Source organism: Mauremys mutica, chromosome 7 (genome assembly GCF_020497125.1).
Source record: "Mauremys mutica isolate MM-2020 ecotype Southern chromosome 7, ASM2049712v1, whole genome shotgun sequence".
NCBI classification, from domain to species: Eukaryota; Metazoa; Chordata; order Testudines; family Geoemydidae; genus Mauremys; species Mauremys mutica.
The window spans coordinates 66,608,527-66,634,116 of NC_059078.1; the positions used below are offsets into that span (position 1 = coordinate 66,608,527).

Genomic DNA, 25,590 nt, shown 5'->3' on the forward strand with positions numbered 1-25,590 from the left:
GCTTACTTGAACCTGACTGATTGTGCCAGACTTTTTCTGAAGATCAACAGAAAGTGAAGCAAATTGAAGGTGTTAAAACTCACTTCATGTCTGTCATTCATGATGTGCAGTAACTACCATTTCTGGTAAAAAGGGACTGAACCAAAATGCTGGATCTCAGCATGCCCCAGACATTGTAAAAATCGGAGCCTGTTGAGATGTATTATTGTGGCCTGATCCCATCTTTAATTTCTCGGTAAATGCCGTTGTGTTCTGATTGGAATCCTGCTGTTGGTTTAGCTGGTTAAGTTCCATTATGAAAAAAAAATGGGAAAATTAAAGAAATATCGTCAGGAACAAGCGAACATTGCAATTGCCTAACAGTGAAAGAGATTATTTTAAACTAGACCAATATATTCCAGACTGGCAATTCAGATGATAGTGTATTACAGATTCTGACCCTAAATTATGGATCAATTTCTCTTGTAATCCAGTTCTTTTTGGTTGTGTCTGGCAGCAGGAGCATGTCTTTAGATGGCTGCACATTTAGAACTAGGTGAGATGTTGAGTCCCATTGCCTTCTATGGGATGTGAGGGAAAGAAGGAAATGGTACCCCAAAAATCTCTAGTTTTACCCTCTTTGCTGTTCATCTCTGCGAACAAGAAGGGAGAAGAATTCTGCTATTAGAAATAAACACAACAATGATTTTCCTTGTCACTTTTTGGTAGGGAGTGAATTTATAACCTAACACACACACAATTATGCAATTCATTCCCCCCAATCCTCCTCACTTTGCACAGTAAACACGTCTGCTGCAATTTTTCTTGATGTTTAACCATAACTAGGCCTACAGTGGGTGGGAAGAGAGCATGTTTAAAAAGGGGGTAAAACTGGCCCAAAAACTGGCTCATTCCAACAAGCAACATGTATATAGTCTCAAGAAAATAGTTAAGAATCCTTTCCAGAATGCCAGCTGCTATGAATAAAGTTCGGAACAACATGATAGCAGGATTTACTGGACCACTTAACTAGTTCTTGAAAACTAAGAAAAGTTGTCTAAGCTCACAAACATAAAGGAAGCTTAATTAGAGTTAATGGAGAAACTTCCAATTAAAAAAAAAAAAAAAACCTGTAAACACACCATTTTTGATCCACACTTTCAAAGGTTTTCTCGTCTTGAATGGTCTCAATCTCATGTGAAATGGTTGAATCAGCTGTTACCTATAGAATTTTAGGACCTTGAGAGGTCATCTAGTCTAGTCCCCTGCACTCATGGCAGGACTAAGTATTATCTAGACCATCTCTAACAGGTGTTTGTCTAAGCTGCTCTTAAAAATCTCCAATCATGGAGATTCCACAACCTGCCTAGGCAATTTATTCCAGTGCTTAATATGCAAATATTGGCAGCTTTCAGAAATACTTTTCAACCCAAACTGAAAGGGAGAATGGCCATGAGTTTGTGAGCACTTTTTATTCATCCCTGGAGGGTCTTTCTTACCAGAGTCTAAGCTGCTGGCAAACAGTTCAGTGCTAGCAGTAAATTAATTCTTCTTTGGAGCTGGGAGGAAGAGCAGCAACATTGGAATGCATTGGACTTTCAAAGTTTTACATTAACAATTTTCCCTGTATTTTATTTATTTTTCTTATTGGAACAAAGGCAGCAAGCTGTGCTCAGGCTACACAGTGTAGCTTTTCATCTTCATATTTTACACTCAAGAATTCATCATAGTATTTCCAGGATTGATTTAATCTTCTCAGGATGATCCCATGTCTTGGATGCCCTCCTTGCAGAGATTTTACTAGTACCAGAATCATTTCCAGGGTCCACAAAATACCACAGTTCAATGTTCTATCACAACATAATGACATGGGAGTACAAACACCATGATATTACATCAAAATACTGATATACTTGAGTTGCCCTGCTTATGTATATATGCTGTATGTAGTTCAAATTTACTCCCTTCCTGAACTTCAGCCGAAGCTTTCTCCAAAGTTTGTCTGTTAGTAGGATTTTCCTTGTAGGACCATCTTTGTCTCAGACCCTAATTCCCTCCGCCTGATTGAAGTACCAATCGCCCTAGTGTTCTGGTTGGAATCTAACTGAAACCATCTGTTTATGTGGCTCGGCAGTACTGTCCATATAGGATTTTAAACATCGCATAACAAAGTGACTCAACAGAAGAGCTTAGCACCCTTACTCTGCGATCCTACAATGCTCCTGTTGGACTAACTTTCAAAAGTAGTAACTCTATACTCCAGCCTCATGATTGATTTTTGTTCCCTACACTGTGATTTCAAGCTCCTCAGGTTAGTTATTCAGCTACATTAGACTAATATTCTATTTCTCAGTACCTTTGTTTACACATATGTCACTTCCAAACCTGTATTTAAATATTAATTAATACATATTCCAAATAACTCAGAGTTGTGTAAAACATTTGCAGTTGTTTTTAAACTAGTGAAAATTATCTGGTAAAATAAAAGCCCCCAAATTTGGTGGCATTCCCCTTTTTAAAAATTCCACTGTTTATGCTGTGCTAAACTTCAGATTTTTGCTATGTTGTGTGGGCATGAAGAAAATACACAAAGAAAAAATTACATTTATGTTCTGAGTAACAGAAATACTCTTTTTCTTTAAACACATAGGTATAAAAGGTTAATTGTTAGCAGAATCCTTCAAGAGGGTTTCATGTGTGAAGACCCTACTACCTTCCTGTTCCACATCTTTAGCTAAATTAGATCACATAAGAGATCCTAAAATAGTTTTTTTTAATTAATATAATTAGAACTATGCAGTGTAGTTCTAGCCATGTTGGTCCCAGGATATTAGAGAGACAAGGTAGGTGAGGTAATATCTTTTATTGTACTGTTGGTCAGAGAGACAAGCTTTCAGTTTGAGATCCTATTTTTATTTGTCCCATGCCATTTGGTCTCCAGTAACATTTTATGAAGGACTTCTTTCCTTGCCATCTTGCCTCTGGGGAAAAATACTCACAATTCCAGTTCCCCAGAGATGTCTCTCTGTAGTGTCCTCTCACTGGAGACTTACATAAATTAAGTTCACTGCCTCCAAAGCGATAGAGCATGCACCAACTTGTCAGTGTAGCTGAAAATTCTCACTTTACATCAATAAGATAGCACTGAGGTAGTTTATAGTAAAACTAATAATGAGTTTATTAACAAAGAACAGAGTTATAAGTGAGACTAAGCAAGAGGAAAAGAGCCAGGAAGGCTTCCTGAGGTGCAGATTCTGTCCCGTGGCATGATTCCTGAACTGTTTTCTCCGCTGTGTTAGCTTGATTGATTTGTTTACCTTATACGTAAATGTACTTTCATTGTTCCCCTCCCACTCCCTTCCTGTAATCAAGCCAGTCAGGCAGGTAAATACATATTCCTTTATGTAGGGCAGGCTTGTTGTACGCACTGCCTTCCAAAAACATTTAAAGAACATATTTCCGGCACACATATTTAACTCTTTGTGCACAACCTGAACATACTTTATGTAATCATTTTCAGGACCAGCCTATTTCCAGTTTACATATGATATCTTATGTGAGACCTTTTAGATACATAATATGACAATAGTGTTTTGGAAGTAATAAGTGTGTCAGGCCTGATGTGAGTTGCAGCATGGTGGACTCTCTGCCAGTTGGCACTGAAGGGATTCCCAGAGTCACAGCAGTCCATATAATGATCCTTGTTTCTAATGAAATGTTCTGCCTTCTATGATTTGTTATCAACTCTGACAGCAGAAAGCACTTCACATGCATGTACTGGCAGACATTAATAATGACATGGGAAAGGACAACATACAAAGAATGGTGTAAGTCATCAATTCCCACCTCGAGACAGAATTTAGCGGGAAATGTTCTACCAAGACACACACATGTTTTTGAGAAGGCTTCCACTGTATGAAACTGGAATAGGGAACTCTGGAAATGAGTCCAGTCAAGCACTATAATTGACTAGTGGTCATGGAGTCGCTCTCTTTGTGGTCATTATGTTGTGCTCCATTCTCGGAATATTGAGTTTCATTATTTTTTTTTAAAGCACAGGAAGTGTGTAGAAAAGATAAAGCATTCAAAATCCATTTGCAAATATTAGGGCTTCCTCTAGGAGGTGAGACATCTCTTGTTACTGGAAATTTAGCAGTCCCTTTGACTGTCTTGCAATCATCATGCCATCCAGACATGCTAGTATCTATGTTCTGAAGGAAGTGTTAACTACCTTCATTGCATATGTATTTATTTAAAAAATATACTTACATAGCATCTATCCGCAGGTACCTAGGTACTTTATAAAGGTTAACAACAACAATAGCTAAATTAAAACTGGGCTCAGAAGGAAGCTTCCACTTTGACTACAGAAGGGGCAGCAAAAAAGTTATAATTTATACCTGGTCAGATGAGCTGACTTGAAAAGAAACCCTTTGCACTGAGCCATGAAGAGCGCTAGAGAGGCTCCTGTGGATTATTCAGGAAGGGAGTTACAGCTGTGAGGTTACTGAACCAACAGGTTTGTCTGGGACCTGAGCTAGATGAAACCTTGGGAATGGGCAGAAGTAGCTTTGGAGGGAAAGCACGGGAAACACAGAGTAGGTCTAGATTACTAACATCGGTAATCTAGATTTTTAAAGTGTGTAATTAACAGGACTATAGGACAGTGTCACCTTGGACCTAGATTATTAATGGTTATTCCATCAGTAAGACCTTTAATTAAATGTATTGTCTCACCAACAACCAGAGCAGATCACAGAGGGGTAGGTGTTATTGATTCCCTGGCAGCTATATCAAGGAAGAGTAAAGCAGTCTCATTCTGCAACTGTTGCAGTTTCTTGATCAATTTCAAGGGAAACTTAATTAAAAACAAATTACAATAATTTATCCTAGAAGAGATGAAGGCATGAATGACAAAAGTGAGTTCAGCATTAGAGGAAGACGTTTTCTGGGTTCTACAGGAAAATCCAATTTTTAAAATAAGAGAGTTACCAGTCGAAGGCAACCCAAAAAATACCTATCACCCCATTTTTACACTCCCTCTAGCTCAACAGAAGCTTATTTTAAAAATAAGTATTTTCAAGCTTTTGATACAGTCTCCCACAGTATTCTTGCCAGCAAGTTAAAGAAGTATGGGCTGGATGAATGGACGGTAAGGTAGATAGAAAACTGGCTAGATGGTCGGGCTCAACGGGTAGTGATCAATGGTTCTATGTCTAGTTGGCAGCCGGTATCAAGTGGAGTGCCCCAAGGGTCGGTGCTGGGGCCGGTTTTATTCAATATCTTCATTAACGATCTGGAGGATGGTGTGGACTGCACCCTTAGCAAGTTTGCAGATGACACTAAACTGGGAGGAGTGGTTGATACGCTGGAGGGTAGGGATAGGATACAGAGGGACCTAGACACATTAGAGGATTGGGCCAAAAGAAATATGATGAGTTCAACAAGGACAAGTGCAGAGTCCTGCACTTAGGACGAAAGAATCCCATGCACTGCTACAGACTAGGGACCGAATGGCTGGGCAGCAGTTCTGCAGAAAAGGACCTAGGGGTTACGGTGGATGAAAAGCTGAATATGAGTCAACAGTGTGCCCTTGTTGCCAAGAAGGCTAATGGCATTTTGGGTTGTATAAGTAGGGGCATTTCCAGCAGATCGAGGGATGTGATCATTCCCCTCTACTCAGCACTGGTGAGGCCTCATTTGGAGTACTGTGTCCAGTTTTGGGCCCCACACTACAAGAAGGATGTGGATAAATTGGAGAGAGTCCAGCGGAGGGCAACAAAAATGATTAGGGGGCTGGAGCACATGACTTATGAAGAGAGGCTGAGGGAACTGGGATTGTTTAGCCTGCAGAAGAGAAGAATGAGGGGGGATTTGATAGCTGCTTTCAACTATCTGAAAGGGGGTTCCAAAGAGGATGGATCTAGACTGTTCTCAGTGGTAGAAGATGATAAAACAAGGAATAATGGTCTCAAGTTGCAGAGGGGGAGGTTTAGGCTGGATATTAGGAAAAACTTTTTCACTAGTAGGGTGGTGAAGAACTGGAATGGGTTACCTAGGGAGGTAGTGGAATCTCCTTCCTTAGAGGTTTTTAAGGTCAGGCTTGACAAAGCCCTGGCTGGGATGATTTAGTTGGGTTTGTTCCTGCTTTGAGCAGGGGGTTGGACTAGATGACCTCCTGAGGTCCCTTCCAACCCTGAGATTCTATGATTCTAAGCCATTTGACTGTAAGTGGGACTATTTGTATGAGTAAAGTTAAGTACATGCATAAATGTCTTAAAGATTGGGGCCTAGATTATAAAATGATGTCTTAAACATTTTCTAAAATGGTAAGAGACATAAAATTGACTTTAAAGTATCCCTTTATAATAAATGTTAAAGTATCAGGGTGTTCATTTTTGAAGACTTTCTAGGGATATACAAATAACACTGAAAAGTCACACTCTTCTTAAATCAAAGACATAAAAAAGAGAAGGAAATCAGTTTGCATGAAAACTTGCTTCCGGAAAGATAATGATCCTGTTTATATTATCATTACAATCTTCTCCGTTATTATTATTGACACAGTTGTTAGGTGCTCATCCCATTTTCCAGCCAGAGGCTTATTTTAAGTTTTAAATTGATTGCTGGGAATGTCAGAGAATAATTTACATAGCAACTTATCATAATTAGTTATAGTTTGCAGTCTCCTTAATGTGAACTACACTTTATGCTTAGCAATTGATTTCTTCTATATCTCTGTATGAAGCAGCTTAATGCGTGCCATCCAAAAGAAATCTGTGCATAGTTTTTATCATTTAGTTAACTTGAGGGATCATAAAATAAACTTTAACAGAAACTATAAATAGGGAGTATTGGCTTTAACTCATTTAATAAGTCAAAAAGAGATGAATAAGTGGATAAAATATATGGAAGTTCCATGCCGGCCAGAGATGATATGAAAATAGAGAGACGTTTGCTATGTTGGCTGGTATGAAAGCAAGCAAGGCACTTCATAGAGCATCCAGCATTTCTGTTTTTTAAATTGGGTCATATGTTCTAGTTGGTAATGAAATGTAGAGTGAAGCAGCGTGTCACAAGTTACTGTTCAAAGTGGCAACAAGACCCCCTGAATATAGAAATAATGATTAGCTAGTATAGTATAAGTGAAATAACCACAACTCAGAATTGGGCATGGGGGCAGCGACAGCAAAATAATCATGTTTTGGAGCAAGGTCACTGTGAAATTTTATGTTGAATATCAGGAAATACTTCCCAACAGCAAGTTGCATTAGGATCCAGAATTATTTCCCACTCTATTGTTGGCACTATTGATAACAAGACTGGAATAAGCAGTTTAAGGTGAAAGTCCTGTCTGCACTGTCATGCACAGAGTTTATTACATACACATCCTGATGGTTCTGGCGAGTTGCAGTGTTGCACCAGTTGAGAACAAGGTGATGACACTGATGGTTATGTCCAACGTGCAGAAGAAGATACTTTTACAGAAGGTCTTAGAGCTGAGGTCAAAAGAAGTAGAACAAAAGGCCAATTATGAATGAGGTTGGAAAATGTGAACTGGAAGAATTTAAGAAACCTAAATTTTACCATGCTGACTCCTGCTGAAGGAAGAATTGCAAAGGACCATTCAAGATGGAAATCCATTCTGCATGCCACTATGGCTACATCATAGCCATATGAATCTACTGCTGCTGTTGCTTGATGGTTCTGGTGTTTTGGTTGGTGGCATACTGTCTAGAGAGGCTTGTGATCGTGTCAACCTCAGGTCAGGCTACCAAGAAGCAGGGCAAAAACTACAAATTGGTTGTATGTTAATTATTTAATTTCACCAACCCAGTAACAAGTGTGAACCCCTAAAGTGATATAACAGTTGTACCATAAAGTCACAGACAGTCCCCTTGGCATTCCAGTCTATCTTGCCACCCAGCCAAGCTTGGCTTTGTGATAGATGGTTGCTGTACACCAAAAATCACAATAATATTCAGATTACTCTCAGGCAAAACAGCTGGGAACTCCTTGCATATGCTTAGAAGTCCTCATCCCTCAGAGGTCAAGCAGCAAAAAAATAAGTTTTCTATGACAGTTGTTTTTATTCCTGTCTCCCAGCATTCAATCTGTGATGGGATGAGGGATTGATATGTACCCTCTTCAGGATTGCAGCAATCAACGAAGTCCGTCCACAATGGCTTGTCTAATTCCTGTTGCTGGGGAGGACATAACACCAATTCTGGTGAACTGGTATTTCACACTTGGTAATGCTTCTCCCCTGACTGTGAGGAATTTACACTCTTAGCAAACAACTTTATAGTTACAGAGAAAACATTTAAACATCCCATTATAACATGGGATACAGAAGTTATAAGTAGGATTAATAAATGCAGTATTCTACAAGCATCCCATAAAGTCTAAACACATTCTTAAAATGCTAGTATCTATTTTAACTAAACTAACCCTGAGGTAAGCTGGACTGGTTTCCAGCTATGCATTTATCAGTGTTCATTGAGGCCTGGGGTCTTGGCATGAGCTGCACCTGGTATGTTAGCATCACGGTTGGTTGGGTTTGGAATTGAGATGCTGGATGTTAAAGAGGATGTGGAAGGGTACATGAACACACAGGAAGGAGTGGGAGAGATGGTGATGGTGAGACGGAATGGAGAGGTGAGGGTGGAGTGAAGAGTGGGAGGTATGGTTAGACTAACTTGGTGGCAGGGATTTAGTAAAATAAATTAAAAGGGGTCAATTGGGGTAGTGGTAATGGTACTTAGTTCCATTAGAGAGTGGTCAAAGCAACCTAAGTCCCTGAAATGCAGATAAGGTGAGAAGATGGCTTCAGGAGATTAGGGAACTCTGTGTTGTAGGGGGAAACAGGAACTTCTTGTGCTCTTGCTGTTGCTGCTTAAGAGGGACTTTTCTGAGGAAGGTGGGTCATTTAACAGGACACCACTGGATGATTCCTGCTGCTGCAGTTGATGTTCATGTAGGAAGAGTGAGCCACTAGTCCCTGTGCCAAGGAGTGGCTTATTACTGGGGATTTCATGAAAAGGCACAGAGTGTCGCAGCTGCCACTGGAATGGAGACTGCTCTGGAATAGCGGTGGCCTTTAGTGGGACAAATTTGCCTTACTTGTTAGATGGTGAGAGTCAGTTTCAGTGTCCATGTGTTTTGCTGTAAAGCACAGAGACTTTACCAAAAGTGGAATAAATTGCAGTTGGTTTTGATTTTGACTCTGACTAATATGGTTCAAGAAATACATTTTGGGGGTCATTGGATTCATGTTCTTGTCACTTAGAGTCAACAGTTTCTTTTCTGTGCCTTCAAGGGAATGTTTGATTTGAATCAGAATACTGTAGATTAAAACTTCAGCATAAAAACGTTCCACTATCTTGTGTATTACATTGATGGGAGCAACCAGTCATGTGGAAATAGGGATGGGTGAACAAGCTTGAAATTTTATGTAAACTGACTCCAAGCTTTGATCAAAACATGCATAAAACCTTTTCTGAGGTTGAGCTAATACTTTTTAAATAAGATTTTTTTTTTATTTTGTGAGTCTCATCTGTATTGCTTGGTTTGAACCAGAAGTTCTGAATCCATGGGCAGGAGAAAACTGTTCGTGTGTTGTTGAGCAGGCTGACCAGAAGGAGGAAATAGCTCTGTGGTAGCTTTTGTGATCGATAAAGAAGAGATCTTAGGTCTTGAAGAAGACTGTGTAAGAGGAGAAGAGAAGTAGTTAAGTACCTAAAATTTCAAGAATGAGATTTAAAACTTTTGTTTGGGATTTTCAAAGTAGTATATGGAGTCAGGTGCCCAAGTCTGATTCATATTCAGTGAGTGTTGGATGACCAGCATCCTTAGGCTACTTTAAAAATACCAGCATTTATTTTCAAATTACATTTAGAGGTTTATCTTAGCAAAGTTCTACATTCCCTGATTAGGCTACTCAAAGCATGCCTGAACCTCTTTATATTTTCCCCAATATCTCCATAACTTCTGAGTTTTTATCATGACTTTCCCCAGATTCACCACAACCATCTCACAGACCTAGCTGCCAGTCACCACTATCAGATTAGAAAGAAAATGAATAATGGGGAAATAACTGTGGCTGCAAAATCTTAAATGGAACAGAAAGCTTCAGATTTTGCAAGGAAGCTCATTTTGTCATGAAAGTGTCAAGAAACCATGAAAATGCTCAGTCTCCCAACACCAAGTCTATAAAATGACAGAAAGTTGTGGAAAGGTTGGCTCCAAAAAAGTAAACCTATATTAAAATTAGCTTTAGGTTTGCAGGAGCCTTAGAAATTCGGTGTGTACACAATTGACAATCAAAAAAAAATCTGCCAGTAAACCAGCCATTTGGCTCTATAATAATGACCTTTTTAGAATAAACAAGTCCAGTCATGCTATTTTTTGTAACCATGGTATTTCAGCTCCCTCAGAGGAACGGGCTTCAAAGCACAAGCACTGCTGTGTACAGTCATACTCCTGAGAGTTCCCATGTTTAGTTACCGCTCCAGTCTAGCCTGTTTTAGCACTAGTCCTCCAGTTTTATCATGCAGGCATTTTTACAGCCTCACTGGAACAAATAAACAAACATCTGGAATCATGTGGGATATTTAATTTAAAAGTTTACGTTTGGCCAAAAATGGTAAAATCATGAAAAATTGCCTGTCTCCAAGCTTAGAAAGGCCAAATGATGAAGCTGTTTGCTACATACAGTTTTACAGTGTATTGAAATTCTTAGATGTGCACACCTGCTATAGTCCTCCTCTCTATTTTGATTCATAACCATTAATGAATGTTCAGCATACAGATTGTTTAAATGGAATTTGAAACAGGGTGTGGTTTTCACACTATTTTAATAATACATAGACACATGCAACTATTTTAATACAGTATGTACTGTTCTGTAATGCAGAGAAAGAGTTAGTCTTGAAACCGTTAATGGCAAAAGTCACATCTCCCATCTGCAGTGCAGGTTCTTGTTTTGCATTTATTCTGTGCACTGAGCTTTCCCTGATGTCAATATGAATTCTATATGCCAAACAATGGCAAAACATGCACTTGATGGTAATGGGGACGGAGGTGGGAAAATAAGCTGGATGAACTCTTGTCTAACAAGCAGGTTGTGAAACTAGAGGTTGTATTTTTGCAAGGAGATTCTTGCACATATGAAAAATGAGTAGTTCTTGCACACTCAACCTTCAACAAAGTTTTTCTCCAAGAGAACTGTTATGCAAGTACAGCCACAGGAAGGGGGAAACAGAAGCTTGTCCCCTAACTTTTTGATATTTTTTTGATGTCTGTTTCCTTGCTTCCCTCTAGACCTATCTATCCTTCCAAAACTGGGCTGTCAACTTGCAGAGGTTGGCACCAAGACAGTCTAAACCCGGGGGTGGGGAGGGTTTGCCCCACACGCAATGAGCAGTGACCCTGGTGTATAGCTAACACACTTGGCCAAAAACCAACATTGCCACTAAGGTGTGTACTAAAGTCCAGGCAAACGTGCTTTTTTTTTTTAATTTAAAAATTATGAACATTTGGAAATAAAGGTTTCTAATGGAAGTATTAAATCTTTTAATATAGTGATATCTCAAGTAAGATGCTTTAGCATGTGAATATGTATTTTAAATGCAAAATCTATTTAATGAAATATTAAGATTAGGAATTTACATGCACTTTTATAATATATTATCATTTTTACAATTCTGCTCCAAAGGCTCAGTCAGAATCAGAGTCAGAGTGTGCTAGGTGATTTACAAACACACAGGGTCAGACTTTCATAGTTTTACTCACACTGAATAGCCCTTACTCCATGAATATCCCCATTGACCACATTGGGATTACTTGTGGAATAAGGTGCCGTGCGAAGTTAACAGCGTGATCAAAATCTGCCACGTGACAAAAGATAGTCCATGCACCAAATCAGGAAATACCAAGTTTAAGGTTGTTACACTAATGTTAGTGAAAGCAGTCGTATAATATGTGATTGTGGTTCACTTAAAAAAATTGAAGTCTTCCGTAAGCATAGTTTTAGGAGAGACTCAATATTTATCATAGATGTGACCTCTTGCTATAGGTCAGATATTCAGAGCTGGGTGTAACAGGTGGGCAAATAAAATCCTAAGACACTGGATAATTGCCTGTGGAAATGTGCCATTAAGCAACCAGGTACTCACTTTGCACGCACAAATACAGGATTTTTGAAGTGCAGCATGCATTCATATTTTTGTCGCCTTACCCATTCCATGCATTTCTGAATATCTGGCCTTCCATACATTTAGCCCTTTCCTTCTCCCCACCACCCAAACAAAAAAGTACTTCTGCATCTTCACATTATTCATGATTCTATTGTAAAATTAAAATAAATTGGATTTTTCCATTTTCGGCTTCCATACTCTGTGGGAGTCACATTTTGGTTTCATGCTTACCAACAGGATTCTAATGTAGCCTTTGCCTGCTGTCCCACAGTGAATGTGTGTTTCTGAGCTGTGGGGAGGGGTGGGTGAGTGTCTTTAGAAACAAAATACTAATTCCCACATGGTGAATGCATGTAGAAGCCTATTTACAATTAAAAGGAAAAAGAAGAAGAAAATAAATTTCCTGCACAGTCAGAAGGGCAGCCATCTGCATCAGAGCAATAAAACTATTTTATTCCCTTGCGTGTTGGTTCTTTATGGCACACACATCTTGCTATTACACGTAAATGTCTTCAATCCAGAAGCAGCCAAAAAGATGGTGTGTGTGTGTGTGTGTGTGCGTATGTGTGTTTAATTCTGCCTTCAGGAAAGAGAGAGGTATCTTTGTAGTGTTTGTGTCTGTTCCTATGCGAGTGGAGAAAGCTGTCAACATTTTATAGGAAATGAATGATTCTATTTGTGATCTAATGATATGTTTGCTGATCAAAGCTCCAAAAGCAAATGTCACCTAGTACTGTTGAACAACTTTCCTCTTTTGGCTTTATAATAATGTGTGTCTTTAGTATTCTCACTGGACAGAAGAATAGATGGTGGCAAATATCTTAGTACCCTTCCTTAGCTTTGTACTCCCTAGGACAACAAGACTAATCAGTGATTTTTAAAGGATGAAACACTAGGTATCAGCAAGTGAAGCTGTCTTGTGTGCCTTAACAGTAAGAAGGTTAGTTGATCTTTTTTAGTTGTCATCAGTTGTGTTGCCTTATATGGTTTTGAGAGCTGCATGACTGACAACATCTGTGTGTTCTGTAAGTGCCTTTTAAGAAAGCTCAGGTGTGGTTCTAAAGCATCTAGTAAACGTAAGCAACCTCTGGAGAGACCCCCCCACCTGTGGCTGCATAAAACTGAAACGAAGAATGGAAAATAACCCATTGACTATGCACTCTCCCACCTGCTGAGAACAAAATACAATGCAGTACAATTTTAGTACTTACGTGCCACTGGGGAAAATAGACTCCTAAAATCACATAGTGAAGCACTGGCAAAATTCAGTAAATTTGTTTAAGCTCTGTGTTATAAAAGCTAAGGAACCATAGGCTTTACTTCTGAAATGACATAGCGTTGTAATGTGATTCTATTAGAATACCCGCAAATATAATGATGATGGAAAAACTTAAGGTTAATAAATAAGGGTCTGATTTTGCCCAGTCCTTCCACAGGTGCACAATGTGTAGGAGGAACAAGGAGCCTTTGTGCTATTCGCTTAAAGTCCAAGCACATTTCCAGTCCCTAAATTTGTTGTCCTATCATACTGCCCCAGTGTCACACACTACCCCCAGTGGAAGAGAGAGAGGGAGGCGGATCCGTAGCTCTGCTTCCTCATACATGCACTGGCTAGACGAGATGTGTTTTAGTCATGAATAAATAGAGACTAACATGAGGCCCCTAAACTCATTGTAATTTCATTATGACCCAAATATAATTTGAATCCATGTCCTAGATGTAAAAAGCTAACACATCAACACACACACACTGCCCTAGAACCTGAATCTCTCTCTTTAAAAAAAAATTAACCTGAATGACTTGGCTTTAAATAAGTTATTGAATGATAAATTCTTCAGGAAAAAAGGATCAATTTTATATATAATTTGTATTATTTTTTTTAGCTATATAACACTAGATTAGTCAAACCAGTCAAAGGCAATTTAATGTGGACTAAAGCTAGCCATTATTGATGTAAGGAATTTGACATGTTAAGTATTATTTTCATGACACACAAACAGAAAAGTTAGATTAAACACAAGTATTTTTTGCTGGAAGTTTGCAACTTTTGTATTTCTTAGGAACCTTTGCACACAAGAACCAAAACCATAGGGAGACAAGGAGGCTGCTCCCTAAGGCAAAGGGGCAAACTCAACCCACCTTGCTCTAGGTTGGCTCTTTGCAGACCGACTGCTGAAGATCCCTATAGAGCCCCCCAGCCTTCAAGCAGGCACAGAAATCCCCTTATACTTCATAATTTTAACATACTTTTCAACATACACAAAGAATAAAAAATATCAGGTGGGAATTAGAATGAAGAAAAATGGAGATATGTACACATCTACTCAACCTCTAAGCATTCGATGTAATTGGAGGGAGAGAGGGTAGCTCAACTGTTAATCATGACAATGGTTTGCATTCCTTCTCATGCCAACCAGGACATTATGAAAAATTAACCCTTTTACCAAGATGAGATTAATTTAATAGTAAAATAAGAGTTTTTTATTTAGTGGTCTCACAGTCAAAGGAATCAGAACATTAAAGTGATGCTACTGAAGACATCAGGCTCCAAGAACTGCTTTTTTCCCCGTTAAGTTCTCCAGTTTCATTGACTTTACACACTACTCACTGGTGTTGGTGCCATAGGGGAGAGGTCTTCAAACCACAATTTGAGGACTTCAGTAACTCAGACATAGGTTAGGGGTTTGTTATAGAACTGGATGGGTGAGACTGTGTGGCCTGCATTGTGCAGGAGGTCAGACTAGATGATCATAATGGTCCCTTCTGACCTTAAAGTCTATGAGTCTATGAGTTGCTGGACTCATTAATCATCTGGAAAAAGAGGCTAAATTAGAATAGTATGTTAAATTTACAGATGACGTTCAACTGGGTGATGCTGGGAATCTCAGGGAGGGAGAAATAACACTAGAGAACACCAGGAGATTAAATACAGTATGAAGTTCAGCTTGGTAAATTGCAAACTAGAATATCTGTTGAAAAATCAGATAAAATATAGTTATGTTTGCTATGGTACATGAAAAACTAAATGCTGACAGATTCCTAGAGGGTGATTGTGGACAGAGTCATAGAAATGGGCTTGCAGTGGCCTAAGGTGGCGACTAGAAATGCCTTGAGTGGGAATTCCATGTAAGGAATGGCTACAATAAAGTCTATGATAGGAACATTAAAAATACACAGTCTTTTCTATGAGTATTATTTAGGAGATTCTATTGTAAAGCTATAGTATGATCGTGTGCTCCTCTAAAAATGTGCCCTCCATCAAAGTACTTAAGAGTGAGTTAGAATATTAACCACAGTTAAAGTATTGCACCACAGAGTAACATTCTACTTTGTTTCAGCTTTGTAAATCTGGCGTAATGGAATAGAAGTTTAATTTGGAATACTACATGTCGCTGAACTAATATTATTACCATGAAGATGGAGAAGTTGCTCAGGATGCAATGTAACTGAGAGCTGAATTTGGTTTTATTCTATTGAAAATTTGGAGAACTAGCTAGGTTGTCAGAGTTTCTGAATTAGTTTGAAAGGTGCTGCGCAATTTCAATGCATGTTGGCAGTTGGTGAGGACAGTCAGGATCTAATCCATACAACTCAGGTCTTGAACCCTATTTTCCAGTCTGTGTGAACATCTTGCTTATATGATATGATTTGTTATAATATCAAAATCTGTTTCGATTTTAAACATTGACTTTTAACTGGTTCTCTGTTTCAAAGATGTTGAAAAAAATAGTAGCAATAGCAAGGTCTAATCATCATGATACATAAATGTACAACTGAATTTATCTTTGATCACAGATTTTTCTAAATATGATAATGGAGTGAAGAATGAAATATAAAGCAAAAATAGAGAGACTGTAATAAAATGTGGGTGGTGAGAGTTAACATTTCTAGTCTTGAAGTCAAGAAGCTAGTGCATTTTGGATTACTTTAAGATTTTGATTGCTTTTGTTGTTTGTGTATTCACACTCCAGCATAAGTTATTTAATATCCGTTTACAGGTTTCTTGGACAGCACTGATTTATGGATTTGAAGATGTGTTATTTTTCCAAATACTATTCCATTATTTTATAGTTAAAAGGCCGTTGGATTTCTGTTCTTTTTCAGATCCCCAGATTTAATAACTTTAATATAAAAGACTTTTTCAATCAGTTCATGCAATGATTTTTCTGATCTGAAGGTTTGAAATACTGTGTTTGGAAGCATCTAAGTTAATACTTTGGGGAATTTCTAGTCTGTTTTCCCCTATGGCTGTAGTTAAACTTGCACAAAATATTGGAGAAAAATCTATGCACATGATAGACATCTCCATGCTTAAAAGCAACTAAGTGCAAGTATTTAAGCCATACACATGTGACTGGATATATGAAACTTCAAATCTCCACACATAGAGTAACATAATGTTGAAATATATATGGCAATATATAAAGTTGAGGCAATGTTGTTGTGCATTGTTAAGCTGTTGCTCCATCTCACCCCAGAAATAGGTTAATTCCTGTATATATCACTTTAAAATCCTTGAGGGTGATAAGTGCTGCATATGTGTAATATGTTCTCATTATTAGTTGGCTGTCTAGATATATTTCTGCTTAATAGCTGTTGTCTATCGAGCTGGTGAGGAACATATCCTGGGGGGTGGGGGTGGGAATCAGCTGTATCAGACTTTCTCTGTGTGTGTAATAGGTTATGTAGAGAGATTCCATCACTAATACTCTGTTTCACTGCAATATATTCTGTAGCAATATCCCCTACCACCAAATTGGGTCATTATGAGGGGGATTTTCAGGAACACTCAGCATTGACTGGAATGGGAGCAGACTTAGGTCAGAGCTCAGTGATTTTGAAAATCTCACCATATATAGACAGAACGTAATTATTTGAGTTTAATCTTTAATTGTCACAGCTGGACAAGACTTCAGCTTTATATCTCACCTCAAAAAATGTCCCTTTAAGTGGCAAAACGCTCCATACCACCATATTAGAACACTGGCTCAGTACTGACTTTGATGGAAGATTGCTTCTTATTAAAACATTAATACAATTCCTTACAGTCCATGGGTGTTCCTTAATGATCTGTCATCCAAATACTGGCTGAATTTACCCATAACTACTAAGATCCAACAGCACAAAGTGATATTTATGGCTGCATCCTCTCTGGAGCGCATCCAAACTTATTAGCATCTCTTAAGAGAGAAATCCTTTTAGAAATTCCACCATGAGATCTGTTTTTGAGATTTCCAATTTTTACCGGTTTGGGGCCAGGCTGGAAATACCTTAAAAACAACTTGTTCAGATTCATGCACCACTAATTAAAAATAGTTTGATTAGTGTTTTTAAAAAGGAAAGGAAAAGGGAATAAAAAAAGAAGTGCTTGATAGATTGTATTACAATGTCAATGATCAAATGCTTTGAAATATGTCATTGGAAAGACACTTATAAATCTGACATATCAAGATGGTTGTCAGACTTCCTTCAGTCTATGAACAATGAGAATATGTGCTTGGAGATGAAATATGGACAAATCTTTTGTCTTCTAGACAATTACAATATTTAGACAAATCAGCTCTCTCTCAAATAATTCATTAGTCAATTCTTGGTTTTTCTTCATGTGACTAACGTTTTCTTCTTATGAGAACCCTAAAATAGTGGGATTGGGCACGATCTCTTCATAGCACAAAAGCAATTATAGAGGAAGAATGGTCTTGTGGTTAACACACAGAACTGTGGGTTCAGTCCCACAGATTTCTTTCATGACTTAGGGAAGAGGAGGGCTGCACTCGCTAAATTTGGGGATGCTTTGGAGTGATTACAAACCTTTCTAAATGATTTAAAGCAGCAGTCCCCAACCTTTTTGTGGCCAATAGCACATTCATGTTTTCAGAAGAGTGTGGCGGATGCCAACAATTTTTCAAGGCACCAGCAGAGCAAGCACGTGCCTGGGGTGGCACATGCTATGGGGTGGCATTCCGTCCATTCTTGGGACGGCAGAGTCGGAGCGTTTTTTTTCCCTGCTTCGGCTGTTCGGGCGAGTTTTTTTTATTTTTGTTTGTATTTTTTTTTTTGGCGGCAGTTCTGGGAGCGCAGAGAGAAGCCGGAGAGAAGCCATGGCCCTGTGCCTGCCGGGGACAGAGAACACCGGCGCCCGCAGCCTGCACCCCCAGAGTTCTCTGTCCCTGGCAGGCGTGGGGCGGTGGCTTCTCTCCCCTGCTGGGCACTAGGCGGACACACATAAATGCCCCAGCAGGTGCCATTGCGCCCATGGGCACCGTGTTGGGGACCACCAATTTAAAGTGTCCCCCTAGATTTTCTTTGTCTGTCACGTGACATACAAGTGCCCAAATCAGTTAATTTTTAAAAAATTCTGTTTTTCTCTTATGTATTCTGTTGCCTTTGTGTACAAAATAAACAAACAAAAGCAAAAAAGGCTAAAAGAGCTTCCATTGTTATGATGTAAAAAGCCAGGAGTTTCCGATTAACAAAGAAATCTGCATTTATAAAGTATCTTTTATGCAGAGCGTCTCCAGGCCCTTACAGGGCAATAATCTGCAGAGTCCAAAAGCTTGAGACAATGGGAATTTTGAATACAGGGAAAGAAGGGAGCTTGATCTAATGTCACAAGGCAGGGAGGTTTGGAGCCTTGGGGCACAATTAACAAAGGATCTGGCACCTGCCGGCTCCAGTTTTTGTATCTGGTGGAGAAAGACTTTGTAATCCTGTTCCTGGGATGAGGCTCTTTCCCTGTCCTTACTTTACCCCATTGTGCCTAGCAAAATCTATCTCAGTACCTGGGGTACAATAACACACATCCTATGCTTCATGGGCCCTGGCAATATCTAGGGAGAACTTGGTTACATTAGCATTGTCAGAGCCTTATCTCCATGTTTCCTTTCTTGTTTCACAGCCATAATATTCTAGCATAAGTGTGCAAGTAACAAGGAACAAACAAACTCACTCCTCACTACTGGGGTTACTGTAGAGTTTGCCACATTTTGATTTGTTTTAGTTTATAACATTATGTCAGTGATACAGTGATCCCCATTCAAATGTCAGTACTGACCACCACTATTTCTTTTTCGAAGTATCGGGAATACTATAGCGTCCCATTGACCACGGCGTGGTTACCATTGGCAAATGCTGAGGGGTTTATTTATTTATTTATTTGGCAACCACTGTGATGTAAAGGTCAATAAAGAGAGCAATATGATTTCACAATACAATACTTGAGGGCTTTAAATTATCACATTTTGAAGGAAAATAGATTTTACTTTTCAGTCTAGATCTCCTTAGTAGTAGTAGTAGCTCTTACAGGCCCTTTTGTGCTAGGTGCTATCCATACAGAGATATTTCTTGCCCCGTAGTACTTACAGTCTTAACAGAAAAATTAAACAGTGTGTAGGAGAAAGGAAACATTATTATCCTCATTTTACAGAAGGGCAACTGAGGCACAGACAGATTAAGTGACTTGCCCACCGGCCACACAGAAAGTGTGGCACAGAGGGAATTGTGGCACAGCAGGGAATTGAATCTCCCAAGTCTCTGACCCATGCCTTAATCACAAAATTACCCTTCCTGTCATTTAAGTGATAAAAATGTCCATCTCAGGTACATACCGTTCTTAGGTGATAATGAAGATGTATTGTATTCACTGAGACGAAAAATGAAATCTCTCTACAGAACCATTTAGAACCTCATGTGTTTCACATGAAACTTAGGAATTTCCTTCTCCTAGTTCCCAGAGGTGGTGTGTATGTGTCTGAAGTCTTTCAAAAGTCTCACTTTCCCGTGAGATCAAATGAACACCTCAGCTGGGCTCCATGCCATTTCCCAATCTCGACTGCCAGTTTGAGATCCTTCCTTTTGAGGAGTAAATCTCCACAAGGTTTAAAAACAAATAAACAATGAAAGAAACCACAGATGCAATTTAGACAGACTGAAATTAACCAAGTTGAGCTTTGGCTGAGAACTCAGGAGAGAATCCCTTTATTCTTGTGAGAAGTGCCAGGGGATCTTGAATGTGCGGTGTATACAAAACTGTTAAAATTGCAAGCTATCCCTTTCTAGCTTAACATGTCACAACCAGGCTTTGGGTGGTCATCTCTAGTGGGATGAGAAGCTAGGAGCAGCGCAGTGGGTCAGAACTGGAATCAGGAACTAGGAGTGAGAGCCAGGGTCAGGAATCGAAGAGGAAGCTGAGAGGCAGGTGGATCATACAGTTGGTGAAAGGAGTCTCCTTTGTTTCATTGACACTTCCTGGAACTCTTTCTGGGCTTAAATAGTGCATCTGAACCAATTAGGGGCCATGAGGGAAGCTATCAGTCCTGCTTTCTAAGGTGGCACTCTCTGTGGTGTTTATATAGACCCCATGGAGAAGATAATGCAGACAACCCTATCATGGTTTCTGCGTAGCAGCACAGCAGTGTGTCGGCCATCCTGCAGACTCAGGTTCTAGTTCCTGCAGACCCTCACATTAGGGTTTTCCAAGATCTCCTTGCTGGCTAGCATGCTATATAGGCAAGAGTATGATCTGTGTTCTCAGCAATCAGCATGGAGCAAGGTGGGTTGAGTTGTGGCTCTCTGCTTTAGGGAACAGCCTTCTTTGTCTCCCTCTGTTTTGAGTTCTTGTATGTTTAGGGTTCTGAATTCTAGGAAATAAAGTCATGTTACACTACAACCTTCCAGCAAAAATATTTGTTTTTAGCTAACTTTTCTGTGTATGTCATATAGGCTGCAGTTTTTCAAAGGAGCCTAAGGAGGTTGTGTGTCTTAGTCCCCATAGACTCCTTTTAAAATCCCAGCTATATCACATTTTCTATTGATATTTCATTTTCCTTTTAATAAATTACTTCCCCCTAAACATATGGTTCCCCCACAGTATTAAAATGTTTTTATTTTTTAAATAAAGCCCCCCCCTTTCCTTACACTGTTACCTTTCATTTTTGAATAATTACAAAATGCATTTCCCAGAGGAGGAGCATACCGATCAGTTAAACACGAACCCATCGTGCTCCTTAAGATGTTGCAGGGAGAGGGAGAGGCAGCCCACCTCAGCTATAGAGGACAGATAATGAGCAATGCAAGGGCTTTTTCATTGAAGCACAAGGGGTTTTTTGTTTTTGGTGTGTTTTTTTTTCCTGTCCAGTAAACCCCCAAATCGAAATGATCCACAGCGTACTTCTCTGAGTTGTTCACAAAAATAATTATGTGATCGCTTCTGATGCGGTGTCATTTCTTTGCTGAATCTCATGCTATTATGGCTATAAACTACTGTAGCGTAACAGCTGTTTATCAAAATATTCATGGAAATTTTCTGAGACAGGAGAAATGGGCATACTTGTAATATTGTTTCCATGGGAAAAGATGCATGTGCTTAGATTTACTCAAAATTATGTCATACTGTTCTAAACTTGACAGAACTAGTTCAGTACATAATCCATAATAAAATAAGAACTGTGGTATTTGAACACTAATTCAGTGCATATCAGTTTGTATGCAAAGACATTGTTTGAGATATTGCAAAACATGTTTTTATAACAAATGCTACCCAGACTATGGCATTTATCCCAGTCTTGAGCAAAGGTCCTTATCAGAGGTCCAAATTGTGGTGACCCGCAGTTTGCCATCTCTGACCACTATAACAACTAGTAGATGTTACATTGCATTTTTGATTGACGGGGTATTGAGGATGGTTTGGAAATCTTAAAAAAAAACAGAAAAAACACTATTTCAGAGCTTGCAGAACACTGGAAAAAGGAGCTACGAATGTACCTATAATTTAGGGTAAGGAGTAATGAGTGCCCATAAAAGTAAATAACCATGATGTTAAATAGACTGCAGATCATTTGCACCTTGAGGCTTTTCTTAGATTTTGTGCCAGTAAAAAAAAATGTGATAATACGCCCTTGTGCTTTTTGCCAAAATAATTTCTTGTACATAAGATTTTATTTGTTTTGAGGCAATCAGAGTTCCAGAAAATATTTAGGAGATTGGAGGGTGGGGAGCAAAGTCATTAAAAACTGCATTTGGAGCAATACTTCACATTCAGATTAACCGCCATCATAAATTGCTCCTTTCTCTTTCATAGATGATATTGCAATATTGAAATCTTTTCTAAGCAGTTATAATTGTTTTGGTTTTATTCAATAAGGCCAATTTCAGCGCTAATCCCCTCATCGGAGGTGGAGTAAAGAAATCGATTTAAAGAGCCCTTTAAGTCGAAAAAAAGGGCTTCGTCGTGTGGATGGGTCCAGGCTTAAATCGAGGTAACGCTGCTAAATTCGATCTAAAATTGTAGTGTAGACCAGGCCTAAGAAATCACTGTTGATCACTTTGGAAGCAAGAAATGAACTCTAGTGACTACTGGCCAATTCCTGTAGCAATCCTGAAAGCTCTCCCTTAACCTGTCCTTTCAACATGTTTGTTAAAAAGAAAAATGTTTCCCTGCTATGGTCTTTTTTCCCTTAGGGACATGCATTATTGCATGTAGGCACTTTGGGTAACAACGTGAAGGTTAACTTTTCCCAGATTCCCAAGTGCCCAAGAAAATGAAAAGATTGCTTTTGTAGCTAAGGTTCTAGACAAAGAACAATCTTGTGTGGCCTTACTCAGAACTCCAGCTTTATTTTGAAGATATCGCTTTGATAAAACTAATCAGAGAGTTGATTTTTAAAAATATTATGCATGTTTTATCTCTTTTCAGGCTACTTATTGCATTTATTTATTTATTTATTTATTTGTATTGCCGCTACTTTGAGGCCCTGTTGGGCTACTCGTTGTACAAACCTAGAGTAAGAGACAGTCCTTGCCCTGAATATTTTACTGTCTAAATTGATAGCACTGATGGAGGGTAGGAAAAAGGAAGTGGTATTATTCCCATTTCAGTTGGGGAACTGAGGCACAGAGAGATTAGAGATTAAGGACTTGATTAAGGTCACACAAGAAGTCTGTGGCAGAGTCAGGAATTGAACTTCCATCTCCTGTGTCCCTGTCCTGTGACTTACCAACAAGGTCTTCCTTCCTTCCATGGCTGAAGTTTCCATCCGGTTGATTTATGAGTTAGCCATGCATTTTGCATTGCATAGCAATAATTTCCACCTACTGTAGAGAATCAGACAATTTACAAATCAACTATTTGGCGTGCTATTGCATAAGGAGTTTTGTGGAGATGCTGTTTCTTTCTGTCAAAATTTATGGACTCATACTGAAAGGAAATTTAGAAAACAACAGATTCTTAGTAAAATGTTGTTAGCTCATTGAAAGGTAGAATGGTCAATAACATTCTTCATGCTTCAAGTTCCCAAAACAAAAGGGAAAATTATCCTCCTCCACTGAGACATAAACTAGTCTACTTTTAGTCATTTATCTGCAAAGTTGATGCTCACCAAAGTAATTCATCAAACATTTTTGTGGAGTGAATCTGGCGAGGCTTCTTGGCATCAGCCTTTGAAATTCTAAGAGTTCTTACATCCTCGGGGAATAGTGTGACTCTCTTCTTATTGCACATCTGGAAGGAATGTTGCTGCCTCTCTGTTTCAACATGGAGATGTTTTTTAGGATAGTAATTTTGCCTCTGAACTATGTTAGTTTCTTAAAGCGCTAACAACTTGATGAAAATTGAACAGAAAAAACTTATTTTCCTATAGTCCAGTGTGTATGGCTGGAAGATAAAGTAATTTGTTACTTTTGTGTGAATGTTATAATGAAGCGGGCAGCTAAAGCAATACTGGAAATGATTTATCAAATGTCTACAATAAAGTCATCATTAACTTTGGTATTTTCACAGAATAATTTTACTGGGGAAAAAAAGGAATGAAAACAGATTTTGTGATCTATACGTTAACCCAATTGTGCCATTTAGTGTCACCACTGACATTTATTTAAGTGGAAAATAAATATCCACTCTTGTTGAGTGCCATCAACCTTTTTAATTATCTAGAAAGCTTAATAACAAATCAAACCAAAAAGTATGTTAAATGTAAGTTTTAGGTTGTACAGTAAAGTTACCTACCAAATTCCTGATTCTGCAGTCAGAGCTGATTCCAATTCTAAAGATTCCAATTCCTCATTTGTAAGTTATTTTAAAAAAATGAAAATTGACATACTATATTCCAGTAACAACCTTATCTCTGACCCACAATAGTAACTGGAAGGAATCCAGGCACCATGAGGTATGTAAAATCTCTTGTTTCATTTTTTATGCAGTAGTGTATATACAATGAAGCCTTATAAATGTGTTGAATCGTTTGAATTCACATGCATAATAATGTACATAAAGAAAAAAACACCAGTGCAAAAATTCACAAATCAAAGGATTCCAAGTGATCCTCCCAGCTAACCTAGGCCTACCAATCAAAAAGTAAGGGTGAGGTCCATGCTCCCTTTCAATTGCTGTAAAGATTTGTTGTTCTTATCCAACAAGATATAACTAGCATAAGGACTATTGGCCCCAATTCAGCAAAGCACTTAAGCTTGCACCTACTTTTAAGCATGTGCTTAAAATCTTTTGGCAAATATGAATGGACTTAAGCATGTACTTGAAGTATTTACTCAAGCAGGACTTATGTATGGAATAAGGGCGAATGCTATTTGGAACTTTTAAGTTGCTGGGATCCAGCAAAGTTTGAATTTGGAGTAAGATCTCAAAGACAAATGGTAAAAGGCAAAATGCCAACAGGAGATGCATTAATAATCCATATAAAGCATTTGTAGCCAACCAATTTGGGACATTAAAGGAAATAATGGCTTTAAACTATCCAATATTTCGAACACAGTAGGTTCCATCAATAAGTGCAGGAACCATTAAACCAAATTTTTTATGTACAAGGAGAATAATAAAATTCCCAGATATCTTATTTCAGTTCAGCTACAACATTTTTAGTTTTAATTTTACAACACAGTTCAGTGTATTATAAAATATTACTGTACTTTTGTGACTAATTTTTTATCATTACAAATTACTAGCTACTTGCTATTGGTAGGAAGATGGCAAAACCATCAGTAGTCTTTAGACTATACCTTTCATGACAAGAATTGTCTCACATCTTTGTACAGCCCCCAGCACAATAGGGCCCTATTTTGTACTGTGACCTTTGGGTGCTACCATAATATAAATATTTACTGTTACTGCTAATAATCATATATTGTCACTCATCCCTTTTATCTCTACAGCTGGAATTCTACATTCTAGGGCACAAGGAATTGGAAATTAAAGATTTTCAATTATTATCTGAGTGTAAATATCCAAATATAAAACATCTGGAAATGTATATGGACACTTGTGCCTCAGAATGCCAAGGTCTTTTGCAGTGACATGTCTTAGTACTTCAGTGGCTTGTTGACAGGGATTTTCTATACAAGAAGTTGTATTGGAAATTTGCACTGAATTTCGTATATAGAGATGAGTGGCACTGGGATAAAGGGT

General features: G+C 38.6%; 1 protein-coding gene across 1 annotated transcript in view; it reads left to right on the forward strand.

Moving 5' to 3' along the window:
• The window catches only part of LRMDA (leucine rich melanocyte differentiation associated), a 981,216-nt gene that overhangs the window by 843,779 nt on the left and 111,847 nt on the right, over positions 1 to 25,590 (forward strand). The gene's annotated exons all lie outside the window — the stretch shown is intronic.